This window comes from Armigeres subalbatus, chromosome 1 (genome assembly GCF_024139115.2).
Source record: "Armigeres subalbatus isolate Guangzhou_Male chromosome 1, GZ_Asu_2, whole genome shotgun sequence".
Lineage (NCBI taxonomy): Eukaryota > Metazoa > Arthropoda > Insecta > Diptera > Culicidae > Armigeres > Armigeres subalbatus.
This window is the reverse complement of record NC_085139.1, coordinates 315,055,407-315,072,673: the sequence shown is the minus strand read 5'-3', so window position 1 is coordinate 315,072,673 and position 17,267 is coordinate 315,055,407. Positions and strand designations below refer to the sequence as shown.

The 17,267-nt window shown below is 43.0% G+C and overlaps 1 protein-coding gene across 1 annotated transcript in view; it reads left to right on the top strand.

Moving 5' to 3' along the window:
• Positions 1 to 13,732, top strand: part of LOC134217963 (uncharacterized) — a 575,616-nt gene extending 561,884 nt beyond the window's left edge. Inside the window, exon 10 of the mRNA XM_062696816.1 lies at positions 12,955 to 13,732. The gene's annotated coding sequence lies outside the window, so the exon portion shown is untranslated. The remainder of the gene's footprint in view (positions 1 to 12,954) is intronic.
• Positions 13,733 to 17,267: the final 3,535 nt, after the last annotated feature.

The following is a 17,267-nucleotide window of genomic DNA, read 5'->3' as shown; positions in this document are numbered from 1 at the left end:
GCCTCTTGAAAGGAGGCTTGAGCCTCTTGAAGGAGGCTTCCAGGCCTCTTGAAAGGAGGCTTCCGGGCCTCCTGAAAGGAAGCTTCCGAGCCTCCTGAAAGGAAGCTTCCGAGCCTCCTGAAAGGAAGCTTCCGAGCCTCCTGAAAGGAAGCTTCCGAGCCTCTTGAAAGGAAGGCTTCCGAGCCTCTTGAAAGGAGGCTTCCGAGCCTCTTGAAAGGAGGCTTCCGGACCTCTTGAAAGAGGCTTGAGGCCTCTTGAAGGAGGCTTCCTGAGCCTCTTGAAAGGAGGCTTGAGGCCTCTTGAAAGGAGGCTTCCAGGCCTCTTGAAAGGAGGCTTCTGAGCCTCTTGAAAGGAGGCTTCCGTGCCTCTTGAAAGGAGGCTCTGAGCCTCTTGAAGGAGGCTTCCTGAGCCTCTTGAAAGGAGGCTTCTGAGCCTCTTGAAAGGAGGCTTCCGGGCCTCTTGAAAGGAGGCTTCCAGGCCTCTTGAAGGAGGCTTCCAGGCCTCTTGAAAGGAGGCTTCAGGCCTCTTGAAAGGAGGCTTCCGGGCCTCTTGAAAGGAGGCTTCCAGGCCTCTTGAAGGAGGCTTCCAGGCCTCTTGAAAGGAGGCTCTGAGCCTCTTGAAAGGAGGCTTCCTGGAGCCTCTTGAAAGGAGGCTTCTGAGCCTCTTGAAAGGAGGCTTCCAGGCCTCTTGAAGGAGGCTTCCAGGCCTCTTGAAAGGAGGCTTCCGGGCCTCTTGAAAGGAGGCCTGAGCCTCTTGAAAGGAGGCTTCCGGGCCTCTTGAAAGGAGGCTTCCGGGCCTCTTGAAAGGAGGCTTCCGGGCCTCTTGAAAGGAGGCTGAGCCTCTTGAAAGGAGGCTTCCTCTTGAAAGGAGGCTTCCAGGCCTCTTGAAAGGAGGCTTCCGGGCCTCTTGAAAGGAGGCTTCCAGGCCTCTTGAAGGGAGGCTTCCGGGCCTCTTGAAGGAGGCTCTGAGGCCTCTTGAAAGGAGGCTCTGAGCCTCTTGAAGGAGGCTTCCGGGCCTCTTGAAAGGAGGCTGAGGCCTCTTGAAGGAGGCTTCCGAGCCTCTTGAAAGGAGGCTTCCGGGCCTCTTGAAGGAGGCTTCCAGGCCTCTTGAAAGGAGGCTTGAGCCTCTTGAAGGAGGCTTCCAGGCCTCTTGATAGGGGGCTTCCGGGACTCTTGACTGGGGGCCTCTTGAAAGGAGGCTTCCGAGCCTCTTGAAAGGAGGCTTCCGAGCCTCTTGAAAGGAGGCTCCGAGCCTCTTGAAAGGCGGCTTCCGGGCCCCTTGAAAGGGGGCTTCCGAGCCTCTTGGAAGGAGGCTTCCGGGCCTCTTGAAAGGAGGCTTCCTGAGCCTCTTGAAAGGAGGCTTCCTGAGTCTTGAAAGGAGGCTTCCGGGCCTCTTGAAAGGAGGCTTCCGGGCCTCTTGAAAGGAGGCTTCTGAGCCTCTTGAAAGGAGGCTTCCAGGCCTCTTGAAAGGAGGCTTGAGCCTCTTGAAGGGCTGGGGCCTCTTGAAAGGAGGCTTCCGAGCCTCTTGAAAGGAGGCTTCCGGGCCTCTTTAAAGGAGAGTTCCGAGTGTCTTGAAAGGAGGCTTCCGAGCCTCTTGAAAGGAGGCTTGAGCCTCTTGAAAGGAGGCTTCCAGGCCTCTTGAAAGGAGGCTTCCAGGCCTCTTGAAAGGAGGCTTCCGGGCCTCTTGAAGGAGGCTTCCGAGCCTCTTGAAAGGAGGCTTCCTGAGCCTCTTGAAAGGAGGCTTCCAGGCCTCTTGAAAGGAGGCTTCCGATCCTCTTGAAAGGAGGCTTCCGAGGCCTCTTGAAAGGAGGCTTCCGAGCCTCTTGAAAGGAGGCTTCCGAGCCTCTTGAAAGGAGGCTTCCGGGCCTCTTGAAAGGGGGCTTCCGGGCCTCTTGAAAGGGGGGTTCCGGGCCTCTTGAAAGGAGGCTTCCGAGCCTCTTGAAAGGAGGCTTCCAGGCCTCTTGAAAGGAGGCTGGGGCCTCTTGAAAGGAGGCTTCTGAGCCTCTTGAAAGGAGGCTTCTGAGCCTCTTGAAAGGAGGCTTCCGAGCCTCTTGAAGGAGGCTCTGAGCCTCTTGAAAGGAGGCTTCCGAGGCCTCTTGAAAGGAGGCTTGAGCCTCTTGAAGGAGGCTTCCGGGCCTCTTGAAAGGAGGCTTCCAGGCCTCTTGAAGGAGGCTTCCAGGCCTCTTGAAAGGAGGCTTCCAGGCCTCTTGAAAGGAGGCTTGAGCCTCTTGAAGGAGGCTTCCAGGCCTCTTGAAAGGAGGCTTCCGAGCCTCTTGAAGGAGGCTTCCGGGCCTCTTGAAAGGAGGCTGAGCCTCTTGAAAGGAGGCTTCCAGGCCTCTTGAAAGGAGGCTTCCTGAGCCTCTTGAAAGGAGGCTTCCGGGCCTCTTGAAAGGAGGCTTCCGGGCCTCTTGAAAGGAGGCTGGGGCCTCTTGAAGGAGGCTTCCTGAGCCTCTTGAAAGGAGGCTTCTGAGCCTCTTGAAAGAAGGCTTCCTGAGCCTCTTGAAAGGAGGCTTCCAGGCCTCTTGAAAGGAGGCTTCTGAGCCTCTTGAAAGGAGGCTGAGGCCTCTTGAAAGGAGGCTTCCGAGCCTCTTGAAAGGAGGCTTCCGAGCCTCTTGAAAGAGGCTTCCAGTCCTCTCGGAAGGAGGCTTCCAGGCCTCTCGAAAGGAGGCTTCCGAACCTCTTAGAAGGAGGCTTCCGGGCCTCTTAAAAGGAGGCTTCCGGGCCTCTTGAAAGGAGGCTTCCGGGCCTCTTGAAAGGAGGCTTCCGAGCCTCTTGGAAGGAGGCTTCCGAGCCTCTTGAAAGGAGGCTTCCGAGCCTCTTGAAAGGAGGCTTCCGAGCCTCTTGAAAGGAGGCTTCCGAGCCTCTTGAAAGGAGGCTTCCGAGCCTCTTGAAAGGAGGCTTCCGAGCCTCTTGAAAGGAGGCTTCCGAGCCCTTTTGCAAGGAGACACAAGCCCGTTTGGAAGTGCGAAGGTGAGTGGATTGAACTTACTTTTGGGTAGTTTAGTTCTTCCATGTACATACGTAGTCCTCTATCACCTTAGTGTTAAACCATATTGGGCTGCACCTATGCTATCCATGATCGCATATTTGTAACATTTGCATTTTGAATGATTGTGTACATCGTTTGTCAATCTTCCCCACAATTTCAGTCATTTCCAGCTTACCACAGGTAAGCAAGATAGTAAAGCCTATTTTACTGTTGTGGGATTAGATGCAGTAAATTGAGCTTTCTGAACGATTCACAGGCTTTTTACAAAATGAACAAAGATGCGAGTGCTACAAATATGCGATCATGGGCAGTATGAGTTTCACATAAAACCACGAAACAAATGAGCGGATTTCCACAACTTTCTAAAAAGCATCTACTGCCAGTAAGTTGCATTGATTTACCATCGACATCTTTTCAATCTGGCTTCCTCTGATCCTTGCCGCTCCTTAGTATATTCTCATTCCATCACAGTTCGTGCCAAAATTTCCTGAGGTGTTTTTTCCGCCCAAACTCCCGAATCAAATTCGATCACATTTTTCCCTCCCAGGTGACCTTCCCCGTCGCTTGGCGTCGGAATTTTATTTACCATTTCTGTCACGAAATCATCCTTTCTCAGGATACATCCTCCGAAGGATATGACTTTTCCTTTTCCCCGCCATCGGCGGCCACCTTCGTCGGCCTCGATGCTGTCATATCTCGAGCCAGCCAGCATCGCGCCGCATTGCCGGCGCCAGTGTTCGTGCGTATCATCTTTTTTCCCCGGTCTCCGGGATTATCCGGCCAATGTGGAAGACCGGTTCTCTTTTGCGCCCATCTTCATGTTACTGGATTTTCTTTAGTCAGTCGGCCGGGGACACCAAGAGTACGTGGCTATACCGACACGGTTCGGTCATTGGTTTCGAATAGGATTATCTGAAAAATCAGCCCGGCGAGGTGAGGTGTGATTGTGACCGAGGGAGTGGACACCGGTCGCTCCCGGCCGGTGGCGGCGACGAGAATGAAAGAGCCAAACTACGTAGCAAAGCCGTCGCCTTGTTCGGGTTCTCTGACCTTCTTTGGGCATGAGATTGGCCGTCGTAATGCGATATCCTTGTGGGTAAGTAATGCAGTATAGAATGTCTCAATTTATGATCAAAATTTGAATTGAAGATGCAGGACGTAAAGCTACAAAAAATAAAAATAAAAATCATCACTAAAACAAAATTTAATTTCAACATTTTTTAACACAGAATGAAACTAATCAAATAACATCAACATTTGAGAAACTTTTTAGCAAAAAAAATGTAACACTCTATTGCAGAAATAACGAAGGATGCAGCAAAGAAATCTAAAAAGGTCCATTCCAAATGATTGATTGTGGTATCGCTTATCCATCATTCGACCCTGGATTTGCCCTGTAAGGGTAAGGCAAATAAAAACAAGTATTAAGAGTATCCTTTCATCTTTCACTTGTTGATAGTCACCGTTATTATTTGGTGAGCAATTTTTTTTTTCGGTGAGAGAATCGATTTTTTTTCAAGCTCTATATGCTTTATGAAACTTCAGACGCTGATGGATCCTCTGGCATCAGGAGCATGCTTTCGTTACGAGTGTTACCAGTCAAGGTTATTGGCAATAAATAGCCGCAACCGTAAGCACTTGAGAGAGTAGTACCTACCTAGTGTGGGGATGCAGAATCGTAAAAATTGATATTTGGATCCCACTGGATGGTCGTAAACCATCGGGCAGATGGTTGCTGCGATTTTCTGTTTTTCATGCATTTGTAATGACGAGTGGAAACCAAGCAGGCTTAGCCCAACGTTGGCATAGTTTTGTAGTTGGAAGCATCATCATATTATGATGCAAGGTATTTCAATTCCTTGCGCAGTTTCTATCTTGGTTTATATAATGAGTTTGCGGTGGAAATATTGCATTATAATTAGCTTTGAGCAATGGTAGCAGCATTTTTTTTTGAAATTGTAGCTAAATTACGCTGAAATCAGACGGCTTCTGTGTGTATGCATTATTCATCGTTCACAACTTTTGCATCCATAAACAAATACTACAACGAAACGATTTTGTGCTGAATTCGAAATACTTGCATATTTATTAAAAATAGAAACAAAATTGCTCCTGGCGGCTCTTTGCATGTAAGTAGACCCTTATTTATTGGCACATTTCCTCTCCGATCGGATCATAACTAATTTAAATCTATTATTCAGACGAATTTGCTTCGGAATTTACCCGAAATGTCCAGCCAAAACTTATTTCTTCTGATTCCTTGTCTACATGTATATCTATATATGTGGACGAAGAATTAGAAGGAATAAATTGCGCTGTATTTACGGTCAATTGGAATATTACCCATTTTTCTTCCACCATACTGCCCTTTCTTCAACCCCATTGAATTGGTGTTTGGGCTTACTAAGAGTATTATGAAACGAACATATAAAGAAAATCACCGTGAAAATCTTTCACACGTAGCAATTTCCACTTTCACCGAGTTTTTGTTCTACGATTGTACTCAAATTTTCCGGCACTGTGGATATCTACCCTGTGGGACTTTTAATCTTGAAATAGGATTGTCTAAAAGTAGCAAAGATCTATCATTCGAATAGTAGAACATAAATAAAAATTGTAACTATTTATTGGATTCCATAAAACAGTGATACAATCAGTACATCAGTATCAATATCATCACATATGATCGACATCTTGCAAATCAATAAAACGATCCACCAATAAGTGACTCAACTCATTCTCCTCTGGACGCAACGTTTCTGACATTGCAGATATAAGACTAGAGCTTATTGTTGAACGTGACCTTAATCCTTGTATGCGCCGCTTCACTCTTTTCCAGAATTCGATTAATTGATCTGCCTCAGCTTCCAACTTTACTAACTCGTTCATGAATCCATCGTTGATCGTGGTTGCTACTGATAATCCATTCCGTGATGTTTCCATACGTACTGTACGCTTTTACGCTCCCTCTTTTTGCGCCCCTCTTTTTACGCTCAAAATTCCAAATAACGCTCCCTCTTTTTACGCTCGAAATTCGAAATAACGCTCCCTCTTTTTACGCCCTATAGGAGCGAAAAAAAAGTTTTGAGCATTTATATGAAGCAAATTTGGATTAGTTTCGGAGGTTGTTTTTAGATGATCTAAGTACTGCGGATGTTCTAGGAACAGAACTTAAGCTTACATGCGAAGTGGTATTACCTGTTGTCATGGGTTGTAGGTAGTCTACGAACTCCATATATTCAAGGTCTGTTGATCAACCTTCGTATTGAAGGCAGATATTGAAGAATAAACAAGTTGTGTGACCCCTTCTTGGTATATGTTTGTATTCAAAGTAGTTCTTGATGTTGTCACTGATGCCAGGTAGTCTACGAACTCCATAGATTCATGGCCTGGAGATCAACATACGTAATGGAGGCAGTTATTGAAAAATAAACAAGTTGTGTAACACCTCCATGGTATATGTTAGTATTCCAAGTAGTTCTTGTTGTTGTCGTGGGCTCCAGGTGGTCTATGAACTCCATACAGTCAAGGTCTGTAGATCAACCTCCGTAATGGAGGCAGTTATCGGAGAATAAACAAGTTGTGTGACCCCTTCTTGGTATATGTTTGAATTCCAAGTAGTTCTTGTTGTTGTCGTGGGCTCCAGGTAGTCTACGAACTCCATAGAGTCAAGGTCTGCAGATCAACCTCCGTAATGGAGGCAGCTATTGGAGAATAAATAAGTTGTGTGACCTCTTTTTGGTATATGTTTGTATTCCAAGTAGTTCTTGATGTTGTTGTGGTACGAACTCCATAGAGTCAAGGTCTGTAGATCAACCTCCGTAATGGAGGCAGTTATCGGAGTATAAACAAGTTGTGTGACCTCTTCTTGGTATATGTTTGTATTCCAAGTAGTTCTTGTTGTTGTCGTGGGCTCCAGGTAGTCTACGAACTCTATAGAGTCCAGGTCTGTAGATCAACCTCCGTAATGGAGGCAGCTATTGGAGAATAAATAAGTTGTGTGACCTCTTTTTGGTATATGTTTGTATTCCAAGAAGTTCTTGTTGTTGTCGTGGGCTCCAGGTAGTCTACGAACGCCATAATGTCAAGGTCTGTAGATCAACCTCCATAATGGAGGCAGCTATTGGAGAATAAACAAGTTGTGAGACCTCTTCTTGGTATGTGTTTGTATTCCAAGTAGTTCTTGATGTTGTTGTTGTACGAGCTCCATAGAGCCAAGGTCTGTAGATCAACCTCCGTAATGGAGGCAGCTATTGGAGAATAAACAAGTTGTGTGACCCCTTCTTGGTATATGTTTGTATTCCAAGTAGTTCTTGTTGTTCTCGTGGGCCCCAGGTAGTCTACGAACTCTATAGAGTGAAGGTCTGTAGCTCAACCTCCGTAATGAAGGCAGCTATTGGAGAATAAACAAGTTGTGTGACCTCTTCTTGGTATATGTTTGTATTCCAAGTAGTTCTTGATGTTGTTGTTGTACGAGTTCCTTAGAGTCAAGGTCTGTAGATCAACCTCCGTAATGGAGGCAGCTATCGGAGAATAAACAAGTTGTGTGACCCCTTCTTGGTATATTTTTGTATTTCAAGTAGTTTTTGTTGTTGTCGTGGGCCCCAGGTAGTCTACGAACTCCATAGAGTCAAGGTCTGTAGATCAACCTCCGTAATGGAGGCAGTTATCGGAGAATAAATAAATTGTGTGACCTCTTTTTGGTATATGTTTGTATTCCAAGTAGTTCTTGATGTTGTTGTTGTACGAACTCCATAGAGTCAAGGTCTGTAGATCAGCCCCCGTAATTGAGGCAGCTATTGGAGAAAAAACAAGTTGTGTGACCTCTTTTTGGTATATGTTTGTATTCCAAGTAGTTCTTGTTGTTGTCGTGGGCTCCAGGTAGTCTACGAACTCTATAGAGTCCAGGTCTGTAGATCAACCTCCGTAATGGAGGCAGCTATTGGAGAATAAACAAGTTGTGTGACCCCTTCTTGGTATATGTGTGTATTCCAAGAAGTTCTTGTTGTTGTCGTGGGCTCCAGGTAGTCTACGAACTCCATAGAGTCAAGGTCTGTAGATCAACCTCCGTAATGGAGGCAGCTATTGGAGAATAAACAAGTTGTGTGACCTCTTCTTGGTATATGTTTGTATTCCAAGTAGTTCTTGATGTTGTTGTTGTACGAGCTCCATAGAGTCAAGGTCTGTAGATCAACCTCCGTAATGGAGGCAGCTATCGGAGAATAAACAAGTTGTGTGACCCCTTCTTGGTATATGTTTGTATTCCAAGTAGTTCTTGTTGTTGTCGTGGGCTCCAGGTAGTCTACGAACTCCATAGAGTCAAGGTCTGTAGATCAACCTCCGTAATGGAGGCAGCTATTGGAGAATAAACAAGTTGTGTGACCCCTTCTTGGTATATGTTTGTATTTCAAGTAGTTCTTGTTGTTGTCGTGGGCTCCAGGTAGTCTACGAACTCCATAATGTCAAGGTCTGTAGATCAACCTCCGTAATGGAGGCAGCTATTGGAGAATAAACAAGTTGTGTGACCCCTTCTTGGTATATGTTTGTATTTCAAGTAGTTCTTGATGTTGTTGTTGTACGAGCTCCATAGAGTCAAGGTCTGTAGATCAACCTCCGTAATGGAGGCAGCTATCGGAGAATAAACAAGTTGTGTGACCCCTTCTTGGTATATGGTTGTATTCCAAGTAGCTATTGTTGTTGTCGTGGGCTCCACGTAGTCTACGAACTCTATAGAGTCCAGGTCTGTAGATCAACATCCGTAATGGACGCAGCTATTGGAGAATAAACAAGTTGTGTGACCCCTTCTTGGTATATGTGTGTATTCCAAGTAGTTCTTGTTGTTGTCGTGGGCTCCAGGTAGTCTACGAACTCCATAATGTCAAGGTCTGTAGATCAACCTCCGTAATGGAGGCAGCTATTGGAGAATAAACAAGTTGTGTGACCCCTTCTTGGTATATGTTTGTATTTCAAGTAGTTCTTGATGTTGTTGTTGTACGAGCTCCATAGAGTCAAGGTCTGTAGATCAACCTCCGTAATGGAGGCAGCTATCGGAGAATAAACAAGTTGTGTGATCCCTTCTCGGTATATGTTTGTATTCCAAGTAGTTCTTGTTGTTGTCGTGGGCTCCAGGTAGTCTTCAAACTCCATAGAGTCAAGGTATGTGGATCACCTTCCGAAACGGAGGCAGTTATTGAAGAATAAACAAATTGTGTGACTTCTTCCTGATATATGTTTGTATTTCGAGTAGTTCTTGTTGTTGTCGTGAGTTCCAGGTAGTCTACGAACTCTATAGAGTCAAGGTCTGTAGATCAACCTCCGTAATTATGACTTCTTGCTTTCTTGGCGTACCAAGAACATCTTAAGGCCTCAGCGCTAAAACAATGGGACGACCATGATTACGAAAACAATTTGGACGACCCTAATAAAGCTGCGTTAAATATCAAACTTTGCTTACCTAAAAGATTGCAAACTTTTTTTACGCTTCAAATTCCAAATAGCGCTCCCTCCTTTTACGCTCAAAATTTCAAATAATGCTCCTTCTTTTTACGCTCTGATTCCATTTACGCTCCCCCGTTTTGGGCGCAAAAAGAGGTTTTGCAGTATAGCCTCCGAAAGTGGCGCAGAACGGAAGAATTTGATCAGGAAGTCCTGTAATTCATTTGTCAGGATTGTTACACTTTGGTTGCTGGGTGCGCTTGCACGGTCCGCATTTTGGAATCGAATTAGCTGTTTATCGACTAAATCCCAAAGTGACTTGCTCGTCACCGAATTCGAATAAATGTGCACATGAATTCTCATTTCCTTGTCTTTCCATGATATCAACAGTTTGGTATCGACTTTATCGATAGTGATGTGACGTTTTTGTGTTTGATCTTGGATGATAACAAACTTGCACGTATCACAGAAACTTGGATCATTTTCCCAGCCCATGACGGAATCTTTTGGCCATTGTTATCAATAAACACAATTTCACTACACAGAATAGTTCAATTCATTACTGCAGCTTTCGTTCGCATCCCTGATACGAGGTCTGTGAACCAAATATCGCACGTCATAGCAAAGAGGGTCATGAGTAAATAATTAATTCGAATTACTCACAATAGATCTCCAAAACTCCTGTTTATTGGATATTGAAAACTGTGTTTATTTGGGAAAAAAATCTATACTTCCGAACTATTCCAAAGATTTCAAAGTTGTTTGTCAACAACAGCGATCGTTTATTATTTGTTATTGTCACAGTACACAAAACACAAAACAACCCAAATGTGAGATAAATAGCACCGCAAAAGAGAAAATGTTCAATATTGAAATTGTGGAGTATATAGTTGTATATATTTGTTATTAAATATTAAATAAATATTAAATATTAAATTCATATGTCATGATAATAGTAATAATATTTATTGCTTATTGCTGAATAAATGTTTTTGTATAACTTTTACAGGGGAGAATGTAAACTGATCATTAAAGCATCTTTTTTCAGCGTGTAGTCAAAGTGCAGTCAATATTCCCAAAAATCCATCTGTCACTACCAAGCACAATACTTACTACAGTAAATAAAGTCGACTCCCTACATCTCGATGTTCTATATCTCGATATCTCTCGATGATTTCCCCAGCCCCTTCAATCTACATACATTTGGGCTATCTACATCTCGATAACCTCCCTATCTCGATATCTCTCTATCTCGATGTGTTCTGATCATATTGTGTTCAGAATTCACTCTCCTTATGTCGATAAGTTCAAATTTTTAGGATACTAGACCATCTTTGGACAAAAACAAACACATCAACAACAGAAAACGACATTGGTTTTGTTGTCGTTTTTCATAGCAACGAGCTTTTTTCGATCTAGTACCCATTTCAATTTCCCTTGCATTCCTCGATCTCTCCCTATCTCGATGGTCCCTTCAATATCGAGATGTGGAGAGGCGACTGTAAATACATACTGAACATATGAGACCTTAGCCTTAACATGTGGAATCGATTGAAGCCAAAGGGAATTACTCAATAATCGTTAAATCTTCGGTTCAAAAGCTCGGAAAACAAATACCTCCGAAGGTAGTCTGGAATCCATTTTATTAGTGTCAACTTTCCAGAAAACAAAGTGTCAATCTTTCCACGATGAACTTTGTTACCTGGGTACCGTTCTTCCACGTATTATCGAGACTCAAAGTCCGCTGACCATTTAGAAAATTGTTCATCTGAATAATCGGTAGAAGTGATTGCCTGGGGATACACTAAATCAATATTTACGCTGAAGTTTGTCGTGATTTCCATTCTGCACAAGACACGTGTCACCGAGCTCCAGACACGGATGCTTTTATTCTTCTCCTAGGAAAAGTAAATACTGTCATACTTCTATGGGCAGTAAATTTGAAGAGGGAAAGTTTATCCAACCGCTTTCCTATCAACAATCAAACACAATTCTCGGAAGGTCACCTTCAAACGAAGGTAAATCTGATGGGTTGTACGTACCGTCCATTATTACGATCAGTGTGAGTCGACTTTCAATTTCACCATTTCCCCCCGAGGGCGCATTAAAACTTTCCCATTCGCATTCTTCCCTGTTCCACCCGCAACGAACAAATAAAACGTGTATGGTTACATAGCCTCACTCTTCTCGAGAACCCCATAGGAAAATTAAATAAAAATTAAAACAAATTAGACCTTTCTTTTCATTAACTCGTGCAAATGAAATCAACTTCCGCCACTACTGACACACGCACACAAATTTATGTCAGCTGTTCAACGTACGGAAACGTCCTGAGACCTTTGGGTGGGAAATGTGACCAGCAGCGGTCGGAAATGTATTCGTTCGATAGTACAGCGGAAGTTTGCGATGCAAAGTTTCGAACTCACCTCGAACTGAACTTGAACCAATTTTATTTAAGCCATTTAGCACATTTTATTTAAATTTCACCGAAAGATCACCTTTTCCAGCTTTGAAGAGTTTTGACAATTTTACAGCTGGAACATTTATTCACTTGCCCTGGCAGTGCCTCCTTGGATTGCTGGTGCGGACGACTGCCGGATTTCATCATCATAGCGCAGTCATCATCATCAGTATAATTAAATTCACCATCCTAACTGCCTCACTGGCTGTATCTGACTGGAAGGCATCGTAAAAAAAAAACCGGCAGACAAATCGTCAGACCCAGAGCCGCACGTGCGTTTATGACTTCTCATGCCGGCACGCACGCATGGCCTGACGCTGCGTCCTATTCTCGGCAGATTGTGGTTCTGATTCTGTCAGAACCGGCGACCAGCGGAGATGAAACGAAGTCTCCCCACGACCGACGATGACGACGACGACGACGGTGGCAGTTAAGGAAGACCGAGCAGACATACCCCAAGTGGTTGGAACCACGGACGAAATTGGATTTAGTATATTTCGGTAATTAATGCTTCCCCATTTGTTTGACGGACGCAGTGAACATGGGCGACGGGTTGCAGGTTTCCAACCGAGTGGGTTGTTGCGGAGTGTGGACATATCCGTTATTAGAAATCCCATCAGCCTTCTACTTTGGTGAGGAGTTCTGAGATTGAATTTTTCAGTTGATTTGAAAGATTCTGTTTTTGTCATGAGGTTTATGGCTGTTGGACTTCACGGAATTCAGATCGAACGATAGATTTTTACTATGGCTCGAAAATGCGAAGTCTCTGGAAGTTCCTTGACGATAATAGTGTGAATTATTCCTACTTACAAGAGAATTCTAAAAAAAACTTACTTAAATGCAGTTGAGAGAAAATAATTGTAGTTACTGCTCAACAGTAGCATTGAAAGCTTTGTTATACGTTTCTAATTTACCCCACAATCGCGTCGTGGGTGTTTGTAAGATTCATTGCAGCTATAAAGTTTTATTTGAATATTGGTATTACCATAATTACAATAATTGTAATGTTATTATTACACACTTTAAAAAACATATAATATATCATTTCCATCTCTGTTCGACTATTCCAGATCAACCGGCTGCATCTCCTTGACGAGCCCCGCCATCAAAAAGCACACCTTCGCATCCACACATTTGTACAGAGCCAAATCGTTACGTGTGAGAGAATGTAAGTAATTTTAAGCGACGCAGATTAAGGTATGTACGACGATAAGTGATTTGTGGTAAACCACAAATACCAACTTCGGACGGCTTAATGAAAGACGAAAACAAAAGACCACAGAATTAGATAAAATGAAAAAAAAAAAAACTAAATATGACGATATTTTTACCTCAAAACTTATTTTCAACTTCTACGAAAAAAAATATGAGATAAAAAACACATCTTCGTATCAATGTATATTATGTGAATCGTTGACACGCACTGTAGCAGTGCGAATTTGTTTGTGAAAATGTGACACACTGGCACTCACACGAGACTAAACCCATACGCTAATCACATTTTAGCAGAAGAAAAAAAATGAAACAAACAATCAAGCCATTACAGAGGATTGTGAAACGGTACCATAGTAGAACGAACGTTTAGGCAAAAATCAACTGTCACATAGAGAACCAGAGAAGAAAAAACAAATCCATAAAATAACCCAGAACAGAGTCGCAACAGACGAACCGTGTAGTGAGCTCGAAGCTTTGGTTAGTGTGAAAACAATTGAACACAGACATAGAACTGGAACTACAAGTGTCATGTGTCATTGTCAAAGCCATAGGAAACGGACTTGAAAAGCATATTCGCGTTAAGGGCAAGGTTAGTTTCGTCCTACAGTTTTTTTTGTTCACTTGAAATTAAGAAAGGGCATTAATTTTAGTTGAATTTAGGAAAAAGCTTCCGAAAGTTTATCAAAATGTACGCGAAACCATGGACAAAAACGGTAACAATGGACCTTTCCCTATAAAAAAAAACAGAATTTTCAATTGCATTTTTTCCTAACATATTTCTGTATATTTATGGAGACTTCCAACTCTCTTTTCCTTCTGCTATCGGAGTTCTCTTTGCTCGACTCTATAAGATTCGATACGGTCCCTATGCCCTCATCATTCCCTGCAATTCACTTCTATAGTCGGAATACCCTCGCCTCTAGCGGGTAGCTTTCCATACTCTTTCCATATTCCCGAACCGAACCTCCATTCAATCGAGGCACTACTGTCTTTCACAAGTAGCTCACAGACAGCTCTTACCGATGGAGATCAAACCAGTTTTGCCTCCTGAACTCATCTATTGCGAGAAGATTGAAAAATTCGAACCGGGGTCCGACGGTCGACTGTCGGAAAGCTGTTCCGCAAACGTCAAATCACTTGTTGCACGGTAAAAATGTTTGGTTTATTTTTTTCGGTGTGAATGTTGATTATTGAAATCAACGAAAATATGCAACTTTAAACGAGTGGTACATGCCGCTATATTTTTTAAACAAGTTTTATGATACTTTTAAGGCATTTTGTCATATATTTATATGATTTTGAAACATTTTAGATTTCTCAAATCTTCTTGATATCAAGAAATATCAACACTTTTCGTACAGTGCATGCCATTTTGAAGTTTCCGACGCTTAGTCTGCTTCTTCTTCTTTGCTCCGCAAAATTAGATTTTTTCTCTTTTCTCGCAATATTTCTCCTGTTGGGACATCCTCGCCTAAGGCAGGTGGCACATCGCCGTCTTCTACATATGGATATTCGGATTATCCTGGTCACCGAGAAATCTAGATCGACCAGAGGGCGACTTCAAACGGTGGAATCTGCGACATATGCAATATTTACTGGTGCTGGCATCTGGCGGCCGGAGCCAAGTGAGTTACGCAACGGTCACGTGTCGCGCAATAGAGCTGTTTTTCCGAAGCGTTTCCCGATGAAAACAAATTCTATCCTTCCCATGCGCTTGAGAGAGAAGGATGAGTAAACGTCAGCAAGCTCTATTCCTTTCTCCAGTCAAGTCCTAACTCTTGTGCGATGCGGAGCCTTTTCAAAATGGATCCATTTTGTCGTTCCACTTCGCCGTTAGATTGTGGCCAGTAAGGAATTGTGTTGAACATTTTGAATCCAGTTGATTCGCAAAATTCTTTGATCTCCACACAGTCAACTTGGTTTAACAAGTTATACTGTGGACCGTTATCTGCCCTTATGAAAGATGGAATACCATACCTACCAAATATGATTGCCAGTTATTAAGGACAAGCATCACAGAATTCAAAACTAAATTCACTCGCGTTTTCAAGGGCACACCACTCAATACGGAGGCAACGGACAACTTTTGTTTTTATTATTTCAGCTTTGCTGCATCGCAACATGCGTGGAATTATAAAAATGACAGTTGTGCGATGCTTTCATATTGAGTGGTGTGCCGTTGAAAACGCGAGTGAATTTATTTTTGGACTCCGAGATTGTCCTTAATCATATCGTTTGAAGTAGTGGATTGCATCTCGCAAACTTCAATAAATTTGAAGTAGTAATCGATTACCACGAACAAGTTTTGTCTCTCTGGTAAAGGCCCAAGAAAATCGATGGTGTGTGTAGGCCATTAGGTACGAAAGAAATTAACTACGAACAATTGATTCAGGTGGATCCGGTACTGACATAAGCGTATAACCTCTGCAGTTTGTTACATATTTTTGTACATCGGCGTCCAATTTCGGCCAACATACGTTTGATCTTAAGGTGATTAAAGAATGAAGCCCGTGGTGAATTTCAAATTCACCACACGTTTATCTACATACATTTCCAAAAGCCCAAATCTGGCGTTATAGTTTTCGTACAGTGCCGAAACTCAAATTATGATTGTTCAGCATAACTAAGCAAACGATCTACCATTTTTCCAGCCTCATATGCGTTATGGTTCTTTTATCTCGTGCTCTTGAAAAACATATTGGAAAAGCACGTGGTTTACAAAATGGCCGATTTCTGGCTTTATTGTATAATCACCTTAAGTGATTCTTTATCATGGTTATTCCTGGATGGCCCTCGTAAGCCGCAGATAAAACTAGGTAAACTTAACCCTCTTTTTACGGCACTTTTTTATACGTCACTTCGTTTTACGGACTTCTCTTTACGGCAGGTGACGTACAAAATTTTTTGAACATAATTGACATCCAAAAATGAATAGGTATATAAGAAAGCACTTTTAGAAACCCAATGAACTAAGAAGTTTTAGTGCTTCTTCAACGTTTGCCTGAAACAATTCTTCCATTCTAGGTCATCCAAGAATTTTAAGGAGTCTACACGCGTAACAAAGGCCATAAGTTCTACTCGCGTAACTTAAGGTCTGTTATCTCTTTTTAAAAATGGTTCATGGCATTTCTAATCCGTAGAATCAAATTGAATACGTCTTCATTAACAGCTCCATTCTGGTCATCCAAAAAATCCCTGGAGTATAGGCCTTAAGGGCTACACGCGTATTCGAAGGGACGAAATCTTTTTTGACGTAAACTACGTCTAAGGGGAAGCCTCGGATACAGGGTGCAAAATGAAAATTTCCAAATTGGGGACCGTCACGAAATCATGTAAGATTTCAAACGGTAATACCACCTTTATTTTTCGATGAATTTTCGACATTTGCTTATCAATCGATTCGGAAACTCTCCAGCAATTTGCCAATTCTATTGATACTATTGATTATCAACGTTAAACTATTGAAAATGTTATTTCTTTCCAAACCGGGTGAAAAATTCAATCCCGTTCATAAATCCCCAACACGGACATCAGATTGCAGTAACGTACGGGCCTTTTGATCCACTGCTTCGTTTTCCCTGTGTATAAAAAGCCCCGTGTTTTGCGTGCGCGCGTCATTTTCATTCTGGATGTTACGGAGAACGGACCAGGGCGGTTCCAGCGATAACGCCTGTGGTTTGGTCTGTGGCGGTAAAAACTCAAAATCTCAAAACTCATGGACGATTCTAATCAAGCGTTAGTTGAAATGCATCCAACTCAGCACCTTAAAACTCATGAGTTGAATCATCGTATGTTTTCTTATGTTCTCCTTTGTTAAAAACAGTGAACTGACGTCGCATAAAATATTAGACACTCTCTCATGTATATGTAAGCAATAAATTGCCCCCAAATTAATTTCGAATACGTTTAAACCAAAATGATGATTTGGCAAATGAGTGGAATGATGCGTTTTAGCATTGAAAATTCAAGCGTGATGCATTCCTTTAAAATCGCAGACGATTTCGTTCGCACGGGAGGGCTCGTTGATTGAGATTTATTAGTGATGATGCGGATGAAATTTGTCGTTCGTGGTGGCGGTCGAGGCAACAGCAGTACATCTTTTCATCCGTGTTCCCAACAGCATCTTTGAATCTGGCAATCAACGCCGTGATGTTGATGAGGCACATAA